Source organism: Callithrix jacchus, chromosome 10 (genome assembly GCF_049354715.1).
Source record: "Callithrix jacchus isolate 240 chromosome 10, calJac240_pri, whole genome shotgun sequence".
In the NCBI taxonomy this organism is placed as follows: Eukaryota; Metazoa; Chordata; class Mammalia; order Primates; family Cebidae; genus Callithrix; species Callithrix jacchus.
Window position 1 is genome coordinate 36,184,925 of NC_133511.1, and position 16,057 is coordinate 36,200,981.

Here is a 16,057-nt window from a genome sequence, read left to right on the forward strand (position 1 = left end):
TGTTCGCTTACCTACGGTAGTTGAATCTGCCTTGAGATTCAGAGAGTCAGAAGCGCTTTTCTTCTAGGAGCTGCGTTTTGATATTCCAGAGTGAAGGGGAGTAAAGGCTGTATTGAGGAATATCTACTTCTAAAACCAAAACGGAGCAACCTATCAGAACGGCCTGCAATGTGTGCGTTCACCTTACAGAGTTAAACTGATGTGTGTTTGCAGGAGTTTGTAAACCCTTTCTGTGAAGAAGCAGAAAACGCATTTTTCCAGCCAAATCCAAGCATTTCAGAAATAGTTGTAAATCTCCGTATAAAACTCAAAACGAACGTATCATTCAGACTGCTCTGCTGTGTGTTCGCTTACCTACGGGAGTTCAATCACCCTTGAGATTAAGAGGGTGAGTAGCGCGTTACTTCTAGCAGCTGCGTTTTGATATTCCAGAGTGAATGGGAGTAAACGCTGTATTGAGAAATATCTGCTTCTAAAACCAAAAGGGAGCAACCTAACAGAACGGCCTTCAATGTGTTCGTTCAACGTACAGAGTTAACCTGATGTGTGTTTGCAGGAGGTTGTAAACCCTTTCTATGAAGAAGCAAAAAACGCATTTTTCCAGCCAAATCCAAGCATTTCAGAAATAGCGGTAAATCTCCGTCTAAAACTCAAAACGAAAGTATCCTTCAGACTGCTCTTCTGTCTGTTCGCTTTCCGATGGGAGTTGAATCTGCCTTTAGATTCAGAGGGTGAGAAGCGGGTTTCTTCCAGGAGCTGCGTTTTGATATTCCCGAGTGAATGGGAGTAAACGCTCTATAGAGAAATATCTGCTTCTAAAACCAAAACGGAGCAACCTAACAGAACGGCCTTCAATGTGTGCGTTCAACTTACAGAGTTAAACTGATGTGAGTTTGCAGGAGTTTGTAAACCCTTTCTTTGAAGAAGCAGATAAGGAATTTTTCCAGCCAAATCCAAGCATTTCAGAAATAGCTGTAAATCTCCGTTAAAAATCAAACAGAACGTATCGTTCAGACTGCTCTGCTGTGTGTTCGCTTACCTAACGGAGTTGAATCAGCGTTGAGATTCAGAGGGTGAGAAGCACGTTACTTCTAGGAGCTGCGTTTTGATATTCCCGAGTGAATGGGACTAAACGGGGTATTGAGAAATATCTGCTTCTAAAACCACAACGGAGCAACCTAAGAGAACGGCCTTCAATGTGTGCGTTCACCTTACAGAGTTAAACTGATGTGTGGTTGCAGGAGTTTGTAAACCCTTTTTGTGAAGAAGCAGAAAACGGATTTTTCTGGCCAAATCCAAGCATTTCTGAAGTAGCTGTAAATCTCCGTATAAAACTCAAAACGAATGTATCCATCAGACCGCTCTGCTGTGTGTTCGCTTACCTACGGGAGTTGAATCTGCCTTGAGATTCAGAGGGTGAGAAGCGCAATTCTTATAGAAGCTGGGTTTTGATATTCCCGAGTGAATGGGAGTAAAGGCTGTATTGAGAAATATCTGCTTCTAAAACCAAAACGGAGCAACCTAAAAGAACGGCCTTCAATGTGTGTGTTCAACTTACAGAGTTAAACTGATGTGTGTTTGCAGGAGTTTGTAAACCCTTTCTGTGAATAAGCAGAAAACGCATTTTTCCAGCCAAATCCAAGCATTTCAGAAATAGCTGTAAATTTCCCTCTAAAACTCCAAACGAACCTATCCATCAGACTGATTTGCTGTGTGTTCGCTTACGTACTGGAGTTGAATCTGCCTTGAGATTCAGAGGGTGAGAAGCGCCTTTCTTCTAGGAGCTGCGTTTTGATATTCCCGAGTGAATGGGAGTAAAGGCTCTATTGAGAAATATCTGCTTCTAAAACCAAAACGGAGCAACCTAACAGAACGGCCTTCAATGTGTGCGTTCAACTTACAGAGTTAAACTGATGTGTGTGTGTAGGAGTTTTTAACCCCTTTCTGTGACGAAGGAGAAAACACATTTTCCAGCGAAATCCCAGCATTTCAGAAATAGCTGTAAATCTCCGTTTAAAACTCAAAACGAAGGTATCCTTCAGACTGCTCTGCTATGTGATCGCTTACCTACGGGAGTTGAATCTGCCTAGAGCTTCAGAGGGTGAGAAGCGCGTTTCTTCTAGGAGCTGCGTTTTGATATTCCAGAGTAAATGGGAGTAAACGCTGTATTGAGAAATATCTGCTTCTAAAATCAAAACGGAGCAAACTAACAGAACGACCTTCAATGTGTGCGTTCAACTTACAGAGTTAAACTGATGTGTGTTTGCAGGAGTTTGTAAACCCTTTCTGTGAAGAAGCAGAAAACGCATTTTTCAAGCCAAATCAAAGCATTTCTGAAATAGCTGAAAATCTCCGTTTAAAACTCCAAAGGAACTTATCCTTCAGACTGCTCTCCTGTGTGTTCGCTTACCTATGGGAGTTGAATCTGCCTTGAGATTCAGAGAGGGAGAAGCACGTTTCTTCTAGGAGCTGCGTTTTGATATTCCAAAGTGAATAGGAGTAAACGGTGTATTGAGAAATATCTGCTTCTAAAACCAAAACGGAGCAACCTAACAGAACGGCCTTCAATGTGTTAGTTCAACTTAGAAAGTTAAAGAGACGTGTGTTTGCAGGAGTTTGTAAACACGTTCTGTGAATAAGCAGAAAACGCATTTTTCCAGCCAAATCCAAGCATTTCAGAAATAGCTGTAAATCTAAGTCTAAAACTAAAAACGAACGTATCCTTCAGACTGCTCTGCTGTGTGTTCGCTTACCTACGAAAGTTGAATCTGCCTTGAGATTCAGAAGGTAGGAAGCGCGTTTCTTTTAGGAGCTGCGTTTTGATATTCCAGAGTGAATAGGAGTAAACGCTGTATTGAGAAATATCTGCTTCTAAAACCAAAACGGAGCAACATAACAGAACGGCGTTCAATGTGTGCGTTCAACTTACAGAGTTAAACTGATGTGTGTGTTCAGGAGTTTTAAACCCTTTCTGTGACAAAGCAGAAAACACATTTTTCCAGCGAAATCCAAAAATTTCAGAAATAGCTGTAAATCCCCGTCTAGTACTCAAAACGAACGTATCCTTCACACTGCTCTGCTGTGTGTTCGCTTACCTACGGGAGTTGAATCTGCCTTGAGATTCAGAGGGTAAGAAGCGCGTTTCTTCTACAAGCTGCATTTTTATATTCCACAGTGAATGGGAGTAAACACTGTATTGAGAAATATCTGCTTCTAAAACCAAAACGGTGCAACCTAACAGAACGGCCTTCAATGGGTCCGTTCAACTTACAGAGGTAAACTCATGTGTGTTTGCAGGAGTTTGTAAACCCTTTCTGTGAAGAAGTAGAAAACGCATTTTTCCAGCGAAATCCAACCATTTCAGAAATAGCTGTAAATCTCCGTCTAAAACTCAAAACGAACGTATCCTTCAGACTGCTCTGCTGTGTGTTCCTTACCTACTGGAGTTGAATCTCCCTTGAGATTCAGAGAGTGAGAAACGCGTTTCTTCTAGGAGCTGCGTTTTGATATTCCAGAGTGATTGTGAGTAAACCCTGTATTGAGAAATATGTGCTTCTAAAACCAAAACGGAGCAACCTAACAGAACGGCCTTCAATATGTGCGTTCAACTTAAAGAGTTAAACTGATGTGTGTTTGCAGGAGTTTGTAAACCCTTTCTGTGAAGAAGCATAAAACGCATTTTCCCAGCCAAATCCAAGCATTTCAGAAATAGCTGTAAATCTCCGTCTAAAACTCAAAACGAACGTATCCTTCAGACTGCTCTGCTGTGTGTTCACTTACCTACAGGAGTTGAATCTGCCTTGAGATTCAGAGCGCGAGAAGCGCGTTTCTTCTAGGAGATGCGTTTTGATATTCCAGAGTGAATGGGAGTAAACTCTGTATTGAGAAATATCTGCTTTTGAAACCAAAACGGAGCAACGTAACAGAACGGCCTTCAATGTGTTCGTTCAACTTACAGAGTTAAACTGATGTGTGTTTGCAGGAGTTTGTAAACCCTTTCTGTGAAAAAGCAGAAAACGCATTTTTCAAGCCAAATCCAAGCATTTCAGAAATACCTGTAAATGTCCGTGTAAAACTCAAAACGAACTGATCCTTCAGACTGCTCTGCTGTGTGTTCGCTTACCTATGGGTGTTGAATCTGCCTTGAGATTCAGGGAATGAGAAGCGCGTTTCTTCTTGGAGCTGCGTTTTGATATTCCAGAGTGAATGGAAGTAAACGCTGTATTGAGTAATATCTGCTTCTAAACTAAAACGGAGCAACCTAACAGAACGGCCTTCAATGTGTGCGTTCAACTTACAGAGTTAAACTGATGTGTGTTTGCAGGAGTTTGTAAATCCTTTCTGTGAAGAAGCAGAAAACGCATTTTCCCAGGGAAATTCAAGCATTACAGAAAGAGCTGTAAATCTCCGTTTAAACTCAAAACGAACGTACCCTTCAGACTGCTCTGCTGTGTGTTCGCTTACCTACCGGTGTTAAATCTGCCTTAGATAGAGAGGGTGAGAAGCGCGTTTCTTCTAAGAGCTGCGTTTTGATATCCAGAGAGAATGGGAGTAAACGCTGTATTGCGAAATATCTGCTTCTAAAACCAAAACGGAGTAACCTAGCAGAATGGCCTTCATTGTGTGCGTTCAACTTGCAGAGTTAAACTGATGTGTGTTTGCAGGAGTTTGTAAACCCTTTCGGTGAAGTAGCAGAAAAATGGATTTTTCCAGCCAAATCCAAACATTTCAGAAATAGCTGTAAATCTCCGTCTAAAACTCAAAACGAACATATCCTTCAGACTGCTCTGCTGTGTGTTGGCTTACCTACGGGAATTGAATCTGCATTGAGATTCAGAGAGTGAGAAGCGGGTTTCTTCTAAGAGCTGCGTATTGATATTCCCGAGTGAATGGGAGTAAACGCTGTATTGAGAAATATCTGCTTCTAAAACCAAAACGGAGCAACCTAACAGAACGGCCTTCAATGTGTTAGTTCAACTTAGAGGAAAAGTGACGTTTGTTTGCAGGAGTTTGTAAACACGTTCTGTGAAGATGCAGAAAACGCATTTTTCCAGCCAAATCCAAGCATTTCAGAAATAGCTGTAAATCTAAGTCTAAAACTCAAAACGAACGTATCTTTCGGACTGCTCTGCTGTGTCTTCACTTACCTACGGGAGTTGAATCTGCCTTGAGATTCAGAGAGTGAGAAGCGCGTTTCTTTTAGGAGCTGTGTTTTGATATTCCACAGTGAATGGGAGTAAAGGCGGTATTGAGAAATATCTGCTTCTAAAACCAAAACGGAGCGACCTAACCGAACGGCCTTCAATGTGTGAGTTCAACTTAGAGAGTTAAAGTGATGTGTGTTTGCAGGAGTTTGTAAACCCTTTCTGTGAATAAGGAGACAACGCATTTTTCCGGACAAATCCAAGCATTTCAGAAATAGCTCTAAATCTCCGTCTAAAACTCAAAACGAACGTATCATTTAGACTGCTCTGCTGTGTGTTCGCTTACCTACGGGAGTTGAATCTGCCTTGAGATTCAGAGGGTGAGAAGCGCGTTTCTTCTAGGACCTGCGTTTTGATATTCCAGAGTGAATGGGAGTAAACGCTGTATTGAGAAATATCTGCTTCTAAAACCAAAACGGAGCGACCTAACAGAACGGCCTTCAATGTGTGCGTTCAACTTACAGAGCTAAACTGATGTTTGTTCGCAGCAGTTTGTAAACCCTTTCTGTGAAGAAGCAGAAAACGCATTTTTCCAGCCAAATCCAAGCATTTCACAAATAGCTTTAAATTTCCGTCTAAAACTCAAAACGAACGTATCCTTTAGACTGCTCTGCTGTGTGTTCGCTTACCTACGGGAGTTGAATCTGCCGTAAGATTCAGAGAATGAGAAGCGCGTTTCTTCTAGGAGCTGCGTCTTGATATTCCAGAGTGAATGGGAGTAAACGCTGTATTGAGAAATATCTGCTTCTAAAACCAAAACGGAGCAACCTAACAGAACGAACTTCAATGTGTGCGTTCAACTTACAGAGTTAAACTGATGTGTGTTTTTAGGAGTTTTTAAACCCTTTCTGTGAAGAAGCAGAAAACGCATTTTTCCAGCCAAATCCAAGAATTTCAGAAATAGTTGTAAATCTCCGTCTAAAACTCAAAACGAACGTATCCTTCAGACTGCTCTGCTGTGTGTTCGCTTACCTACGGGAGTTGAATCTGCCTTGAGATTCAGAGAGTAAGAAGCGCGTTTCCTCTAGAAGCTGCGTTTAGATATTCCAGAGTCAATGGGAGTAAACGCTGTATTGAGAAATATCTGCTTCTAAAAACAAAACGGAGCAACCTAACAGAACGGCCTTCAATGTGTGCGTTCATCTAACAGAGTTAAACTGATGGGTGTTTGCAGGAGTTTGTAAACCTTTTCTGTGAAGAAGCAGAAAACGCATTTTTCCAGCCAAATACAAGCATTTCAGAAATGGCTGTAAATCTCCGTTTAAAACTCAATTGAACTTCTAAAACTCAAAACGAACGTATCCTTCAGACTGCTCTGCTGTGTGTTCGCTTCCCTACGGGAGTTGAATCTGCCTTTATATTCAGAGAGTGAGAAGTGCGTTTTTTCTAGGAGCTGAGTTTTGATATTCCAGAATTAATGGGAATAAACGCTGTATTGAGAAATATCTGCTTCTAAAACCAAAACGGAGCTACCTAACACAACGGCCTTCAATGTGTGCGTTCAACTTACAGAGATAAAGAGATGTGTGTTTTCAGGTGTTTGTAAACCAATTCTGTAAAGAAACAGAAAACGCATTATTCCAGCCAAATACAAGGATTTCAGAAATAGCTGTAAATCTCCGTCTAAAACTTAAAGCGAACCTATCCTTCAGACTGCTCTGCTCTGTGTTTGCTTACCTACGGAAGTTGAATCTGCCTTGAGATTCAGAGAGTGAGAAGCGCGTTTCTTCTAGGAGCTGCGTTTTGATATTCCAGAGTGAATGGGAGTAAACGCTGTATTGGGAAATATCTGCTTCTAAAACCAAAACACAGCAACATAACAGAACGGCTTTCAATGTGTACGTTCAACGTACAAAGTTAAACTGATGTGTTTTTGCAGGAGTTTGTAAACCATCTCTGTGAAGAAGCAGAAAACGCATTTTTCAAGCCAAATCTAAACATTTCAGAAATAGCTGTAAATATCCGTCTAAAACTCAAATCGAACGTATCCTTCAGACTGCTCTGCTGTGTGTTCGCTTACCTACGGGAGTTGAATCTGCCTTGCGATGTGTGTTTGCAGGAGTTTCTAAATCCTTTCTGTGAAGAAGCAGAAAACGCATTTTTTTCAGCCAAATCCAAGCATTCCAGAAATACCTGTAAATCTCCGTCTAAAACTCAAAACGAACGTATCCTTCAGAACTGCTGTGCTGTGTGTTGGCTTACCTACGAGAGGTGAATCTGCCTTGAGCTTCAGACAGTGAGAAGCGCGTTTCTTCCAGGAGCTGCGTTTTGATATTCCAGAGTGATAGGGAGTAAAAGCTGTATTGAGAAATATCTGCTTCTAATACCAAAACGGATCAACCTATCAGAACGGCCTTCAATGTGTGCGTTCAACTTACAGAGTTAAACTGATGTGTGTTTGGAGGAGTTTGTAAACCCTTTCCGTGAAAAAGCAGAAAACGCATTTTTCCAGCAAAATCCAAACATTTCAGAAATAGCTGTAAATCTCCGTCTAAAACTCAAAACGAACGTATACTTCAGACTGCTCTGCTGTGTGTTCACTTACCTATGGGAGTTGAATCTGCCTTGAGATTCATTGGCTGAGAAGCGCGTTTCTTCTAGTAGCTGCGTTTTGATATTCCAGAGTGAATGGGAGTATACGCTGTATTGAGAAATATCTGCTTCTAAAACCACAACGGAGCAATTTAACAGAACGGCTTCAATGTGTGTTTTTAACTTACAGAGTAAAAGAGACCTGTGTTTGCAGGAGTTTGTAAACCCTTTTTGTGAAGAAGCAGAAAACGCATTTTTCCAGCCTAATCCAAACATTTAAGGATTAGCTGCAAATCTTCGTCTAAAACTCAAAACGAACGTATCCTACAGACTGCTGTGCTGTGTGTTCGCTTTCCTACGGAAGTTGAATCTGCCTTGAGATTCAGAGGTTGAGAAGCGCATTTCTTCTAGGAGCTGCGTTTTGATATTCCCGAGTGAATGGGAGTAAACGCAGTATGGAGAAATATCTGCTTCTAAAACCAAAACGGAGCAACCTAACAGAACGACCTTCAATGTGTGCGTTCCACTTACAGAGATAAACTGATGTGTGTTTGCAGGAGTTTGTAAACCCTATCTGTGAAGAAGCAGAAAACGCATTTTTCCAGCCAAATGCAAACATATCAGAAATAGCTGTAAATCTCCGTCTAAAACTCAAAACGAACGTATCCTTCAGACTGCTCTGCTGTATGTTCGCTTACCTAAGGGATTTGAATCTGCCTTGAGATTAAGAGAGGGAGACGCTCGTTTCTTCTAGGAGCTGCGTTTTGATATTCCAGAGTCAATGGGAGTAAACACTTTTTTGAGCAATATCTGCTTCTAAAACCAAAACGGAGTAACCTAACAGAATGGCCTTCAATGTGTGTGTTCAACTTACAAAGTTAAACTGATATGTGTTTGCAGGAGTTTGTAAACCCTTTCTGTGAAAAAGTAGAAAACGCATTTTTCCAGCCAAATCCAAGCATTTCAGAAATAGCTGTAAATCTCCGTCTAAAACTCAAAAGGAACGTATCTTTCACGCTGTTCTACCGTGTGTGCGCTTACCTTCGGGAGGTGAATCTGCCTTGAGATTCAGAGAGTGAGAAGCGCGTTTCTTCTAGGAGCTGCGTTTTGATATTCCAGAGTGAATGGGAGTAAACGCTGTATTGAGAAATATCTGCTTCTAAAACCAAAACGGAGCAACCTAACAGAACGGCCTCCAATTTGTGCGTTCAACTTACAGAGTTAAACTGATGTGTGTGTGCAGGAGTTTGTAAACCCTTTCTGTGAGGAAGCAGAAAACACATTTTTCCAGCGAAATCCAGCATTTCAGAAATAGCTGTAAATCTCCGTCAAAAACTCAAAACGAACGTATCCTTCAGACTGGTCTGCTGTTTGTTCACTTACCTACGGGAGTTGAATCTGCCTTGAGATTCAGAGGGTGAGAAGCGTGTTTCTTCTAAGAGCCGCGTTTTGATATTTCAGAGTGAATGGGAGTAAACGCTGTATTGAGAAATATCTGCTTATAAAACAAAAACGGAGCAACCTAACAGAACGGCCTTCAATGTGTGCGTTCAACTTACAAAGTTAAACCGATGTGTGTTTGCAGGCGTTTGTAAACCCTTTCTGTCAATAAGCAGAAAACGCATTTTTCCAGCCAAATCCAAGCATTTCAGAAATAGCTGTAAATCTCCGTCTAAAACTCAAAACGAACATATCCTTCAGACTGCTCTGCTGTGTGTTCTTTTACCTACGGGATTTGAATCTGCCTTGAGATTCAGAGGGTGAGAAGCGCGTTTCTTCTAGAAGCTGCGTTTTGATATTCCAGAGTGAATGGGAGTAAACGCTGTATTGAGAAATATCTGCTTCTAAAACCAAAACGGAGCAACCTAACAGAACGGCCTTCAATGTGTGCTTTCACCTTACAGAGTTAAACTGATGTGTGTTTGCAGGAGTTTGTAAACCCTTTCTGTGAAGAAGCAAAAAACGCATTTTTCCAGCCAAATCCAAGCATTTCAGAAATAGCTGTAAATCTCCGTCTAAAACTAAAAACGAACGTATCCTTCAAACTACTCTGCTGTGTGTTCGCTTACCTACGGGAGTTGAATCTGCCTTGCGATTCAGAAAGTAAGAAGCGCGTTTCTTCTAGGAGCTGCGTTTTGATATTCCAGAGTGAATGGGAGTAAACGCTGTATTGAGAAATATCTGCTTCTAAAACCAAAACGGAGCAACCTAACAGAACGGCCTTCAATCTGTGCGTTCAACTTACAGAGGTAAACTGATGTGTGTGTGCAGGAGTTTTTAAACCCTTTATGTGACGCAGCAGAAAACACATTTTTCCAGGGAAACGCAAGCACTTCAGAAATAGCTGTAAATCTCCGTCTAGAACTCGAAACGAACGAGTTTTTCAGACTGCTCTGCTGTGTGTTCGCTTACCTACGGGAGTTGAATCTGCCTTGAGATTCAGAGGGTGAGAAGCGCGTTTCTTCTAGGAGCTGCGTTTTGATATTCCAGAGTGAATGGGAGTAAACGCTGTATTGAGAAATATCTGCTTCTAAAACAAAAACGGAGCAACCTAACAGAACGGCCTTCAATGTGTGCGTTCAACTAACAGATGTAAACTGATGTGTGTTTGCAGGAGTTTGTAAACCCTTTCTGTGAAGAAGCAGAAAACGCATTTTTCCAGCGAAATCCAAGCATTTCAGAAATAGATGTACCTCTCCGTCTAAAACTCAAATCGAACGTATCCTTCAGAATGCTCTGCTGTGTATTGGCTTACCTACGGGAGTTGAATCTGCCTTAAGATTCAGAGGGTGAGAAGCGTGTTTCTTCTAGGAGCTGCGTTTTGATATTCCAGAGTGAATGGGACTAAATGCTGTATTGAGAAATATCTGCTTCTATAACCAAAACGAAAAAACCTAACAGAACGTCCTTCAATGTGTGCGTTCAACTTACAGAGATAAACTGATGTGTTTTTGCAGGAGTTTGTAAACCCTCTCTGTGAAGAAGCAGAAAACGCATTTTTCCAGCCAAATCTAAACATTTCAGAAATAGCTGTAAATCTCCGTCTAAAACTCAAAACGAACGTATCCTTCAGACTGCTCTGCTGTGTGTTGGCTTACCTATGGGAGTTGAATCTGCCTTGAGATTCAGAGAGTGAGAAGCGCGTTTCTTCTAGAAGCTGCGTTTTGATATTCCAGAGTAAATGTGAGTAAAGGCTGTATTGAGAAATATCTGCTTCTAAAACCAAAATGGAGCAACCTAAAAGAACGGCCTTCAATGTGTGCGTTCAATTTACAGAGTTAAACTGATGTGTGTTTGCAGAAATTTGTAAACCCTTTCTGTGAAGAAGCCGAAAAAGGCATTTTTCCAGCCAAATCCAAGCATTTCAGAAATAGCTGTAAATCTCCGTCTTAAACTCAAAACGACCGTATCCTTCAGACTGCTCTGCTGTGTGTTGGCTTACCTACTGGAGTTGAATCTGCATTGAGATTCAGAGAGTGCGAAGCGGGTTTCTTCTAGGAGCTGCGTTTTGATATTCCAGCGTGAATGGGTGTAAACGCTTTATTGAGAAATATCTGCTTCTATAACCAAAACGGAGCAACCGATCAGAACGGCCTTCAATGTGTGCGTTCAACTTACAGAGTTAAACTGATGTGTGTTTGCAGGAGTTTGTAAACCCTGTCTGTGAAGAAACAGTAAACACATTTTTCCAGCCAAATCCAAGCATTTCAGAAATAGCTGTAAATCTCCGTCTCAAATTCAAAACGAACGTGTCCTTCAGACTGTTCTGCTGTGTGTTCACTTACCTACGAAAGTTGAACCTTCCATGAGATTCAGAGGGTGAGAAGCGCGTTTCTTCTAGGAGCTGCGTTTTGATATTCCAGAGTGAATGGGAGTAAACGCTTTATTGAGAAATATCTGCTTCTAAAACCAAAACAGAGCAACCTAACAGAACGGCCTTCAATGTGTGCGTTCAACTTACAGAGTTAAACTCATGTGTGTTTGCCGGAGTTTGTAAACCCTTTCTTTGAAGAAGCAGTAAAGGCATTTTTCAAGCCAAATCCAAGCATTTCAGAAATTGCTTTAAATCTCCGTCTAAAATTCAAAACGAACGTATCCTTCAGATTGCTCTGCTGTCTGTTCGCTTACCTACGAAACTTGAATCTGCCTTGAGATTCAGAGGGTGAGAAGCGAGTTTCTTCTAGGAGCTGAATTTTGATATTACAGAGTGAATTTGAATAAACGCTGTATTGAGAGATATCTGCTTCTGAAACCAAAACGGAGCAACCTAACAGAACGGCCTTCAATGCGTGCGTTCAACTTACAGAGTTAAACTGACGTGTGTTAGCAGGAGTTTGTAAACCCATTCTGTGAAGAAGCAGAAAACGCATTTTTCTAGCCAAGTCCAATCATTTCAGAAATAGCTGTAAATCTCCGTCTAAACCTCAAAACGAACGTATCCTTCAGACTGCTCTGCTGTGTGTTCGCTTACCTACGGGAGTTGAATCTCCCTTGAGATTAGGAGGGTGAGAAGCGCCTTTCTTCTAGAAGCTGCGTTTAGATATTTCCGAGTGCATGGGAGTGAACGCTGTATTGAGAAATATCTGCTTCTAAAACCAAAACGGAGCAACCTAACAGAACGGCCTTCAATGTGTTAGTTCAACTTACAGAGGTAAACTGATGTGTGTTTGCAGGAGTTTGTAAACCCTTTCTGTGATGAAGCAGAAAACGCGTTTTTCCTACCAAATCCAAGCATTTCAGAAATAGCTGTAAATCTCCGTCTAAAACTCAAAACGAACGTATCCTTCAGAACTGCTATGCTGTGTGTTTGATTAACTACGGAAGGTGAATCTGCCTTGAGATTCAGAGAGTGAGAAGCGCGTTTCTTCTAAGAACTGCGTTTTGATATTCCAGAGTGAATGGGAGTAAACGCTGTATTGAGAAATATCTGCTTCAAAAACCAAAACGGAGCAACCTAACAGAACGGCCTTCAATGTGTGCGTTCAACTTACAAAGTTAAACTGATGTGTGTGTGCAGGAGTTTGTAAACCCTTTCTGTGATGAAGCAGAAAACTCATTTTTCCAGCCAAATCCAAGCATTTCAGAAATAGCTGTAAATCTCCATCTAAACTCAAGACGAACGTATCCTTCAGACTGCTCTACTGTGTGTTGGCTTACCTACGGGAGTTGAATCTGCCTTGAGATTCAGAGAGTGAGAAGCCCGTTTCTTCTTGGAGCTGCGTTTTGATATTTTAGAGTGAATGGAAGTAAACTCTTTATTGAGAAATATCTGATTCTAAAACCAAAACGGAGCAACCTAACAGGACGGCCTTCAATGTGTGCGTTCAACTTACAGAGTTAAACTGATGTGTGTTTGCAGGAGTTTGTAAACCCTTTCTGTGAAGAAGGAGAAAACGCATTTTTCCAACCAAATCCAAGCATTTCAGAAATAGCTGTAAATCTCCGTCTAAAACTCAAAACGAACGTATCCATCAGACTGTTCTGCTGTATGTTCGCTTACCTACGAGAGTTGAATCTGCCTTGAGATTCAGAGGGTGAGTAGCGCGTTTATTCTAAGAGCTGCGTTTTGATATTCCAGAGTGAATGGGAGTAAAAGCTGTATTGAGAAATATCTGCTTCTAAAACGAAAACGGAGCAACCTAAGGGAACGGCCTTCAATGTGTGCGTTCAACTTACAGAGTTAAACTGATGTGTGTTTGCAGGAGTTTGTAAACGCTTTCTGCGAAGAAGCAGAAAACACATATTTCCAGCAAAATCCAAACATTTCAGAAATAGCTGTAAATCTCCGTCTAAAACTCAAAACGAACGTATACTTCAGACTGCTCTGCTGTGTGTTCGCTTACCTATGGGAATTGAATCTGTTTTGAGATTCAGAGGGTGAGAAGCGCATTTCTTCTAGGAGCTGCGCTTTGATATTCCCGAGTGAATGGGAGTAAACTCTGTATTGAGAAATATCTGCTTCTAAAACCAAAACGGAGCAACCTAACAGAACGGCCTTCAATGTGTGCGTTCAACTTACAGAGTTAAACTCATGTGTGTTTGCCGGAGTTTGTAAACCCTTTCTTTGAAGAAGCAGTAAACGCATATTTCCAGCCAAATCCGAGCATTTCAGAAATCGCTTTAAATCTCTGTCTAAAACTCAAAACGAACGTATCCTTCAGACTGCTCTGGTGTGTGTTCCCTTACCTAAGGGAGTTGAATCTGCCCTGTGATTCAGAGAGTGAGAAGCGCGTTTCTTCTAGGATCTGCGTTTTGATATTTTAGAGTGAATGGGAGTAAACGCTGTATTGAGAAATATCTGCTTCTAAAACCAAAACGGAGCAACCTAACAGGACGGCCTTCAATTTGTGCGTTCAACTTACAGAGTTAAACTGATGTGTGTTTGGAGGAGTTTGTAAACCCTTAATGCGAAAAAGCAGAAAACGCATTTTTCCAGCAAAATCCAAACATTTCAGAAATAGCTGTAAATCTCCGTCTAAAACTCAAAACGAACGTATCCTTCAGACTGCTCTGCTGTGTGTTCGCTTACCTACGGGAATTGAATCTGTTTTGAGATTCAGAGGGTGAGAAGCGCGTTTCTTCTAGGAGCTGCGTTTTGATATTCCCGAGTAAATGGGAGTAATCGCTGTATTGAGAAATATCTGCTTCTAAAACCAAAACGGAGCAACCTGACAGAACGGCCTTCAATGTGTGCGTTTAACTTACAGAGTTAAACTGATGTGTGTTTGCAGGAGTTTTTAAACCCTTTCTGTGAAGAAGCAGAAAACGCATTTTTCCAGCCAAATCCAAGCATTTCAGAAATAGCTGTAAATCTCCGTCTAAAACTCAAAACGAACGTATATTTCAGACTGCTCTGCTCTGTGTTCGCTTACCTAGAAAAGTTGAATCTGCCTTGAGATTCAGAGGGTGAGAAGCGCGTTTCTTCTAGGAGCTGCGTTTGGATATTACCGAGTAAATGGGAGTAAACGCTGTATTGAGAAAAATCTGCTTCTAAAACCAAAACGGAGCAACCTAACAGAACGGCCGTCAATGTGTGCGTTCAACTTACAGAGTTAAACTGATTTGTGTTTGCGGGAGTTTGTAATCCCTTTCTGTGAAGAAGCAGAAAACGCATTTTTCCAGACAAATCCAAGCATTTCACAAATAACTCTAAATCTCCGTCTAAATCTCAGAACGAATGTATCCTTCAGACTGCTCTGCTGTGTGTTCACTTACCTACGGGAGTTGAATCTGCCTTGAGATTCAAAGGGTGAGAAGCCCGTTTCTTCTAAGAGCTGCGTTTTGATATTCCCGAGTGAATGTGAGTAAACGCTGTATTGAGAAATATCTGCTTCTAAAACCAAAACGGAGCAACCTAACAGAACGTCCTTCGAAGTGTTCGTTCAACTTAGAGAGTTAAAGTGATGTGTGTTTGCAGGAGTTTGTAAACCCTTTCTGTGACCAAGCAGAAAACACATTTTTCCAGCGAAATCCATGCATTTCAGAAATAGATTTAAATCTCCGTCTAAAACTCAAAACGAACGTATCCTTCAGACTGCTCTGCTGTGTGTTCGGTTCCGTACGGGAGTTGAATTTGCCTTGAGATTCAGAGGGTGAGAAGCGGGTTTCTTCTAGGAGCTGCCTTTTGATATTTCCGAGTGAAAGGGAATAAACGCTGTATTGAGAAATATCTGCTTCTAAAACCAAAACGGAGCAACCTAACAGAACGGCCTTCAATGTGTGCGTTCAATTAGAGTTAAACTGATGTGTGTTTGCAGGAGATTGTAAACCCTTTCTGTGAAGAAACAGAAAACGCATTCTTCCAGCCAAATACAAGCATTCCTGAAACAGCTGTAAATCTCCGTTTAAAACTCAAAACGAACTTATCCTTCAGACTGCTCTGCTGTGCTGGCTTACCTATGGGAGTTGAATCTGCCTTGAGATTCAGAGGGTGAGAAGCGCGTTTCTTCTAGGAGCTGCGTTTTGATATTCCCTAGTGAATGGGAGTAAACGCTGTATTGAGAAATATCTGCTTCTAAAACCAAAACGGAGCAACCTACCATAACGGCCTTCAACGTGTGCGTTCAACTTACAGAGATAAACTGATGTGTGTTTGCAGGAATTTGTAAACCCTTTCTGTGAAGAAGCAGAAAACGCATTTTTCCAGCCAAATTTAAGCATTTCAGAAATAGCTGTAAATCTCCGTTTAAACTCCAAAAGCACGTATCCTTCAGACTGCTCTGCTATGTGTTCGCTTACCTACGAAAGTTGAATCTCCCTTGAGATTCAGAGGGTGAGAAGCGCGTTGCTTCTAGGAGCTGCGTTTTGATATTCTCGAGTGA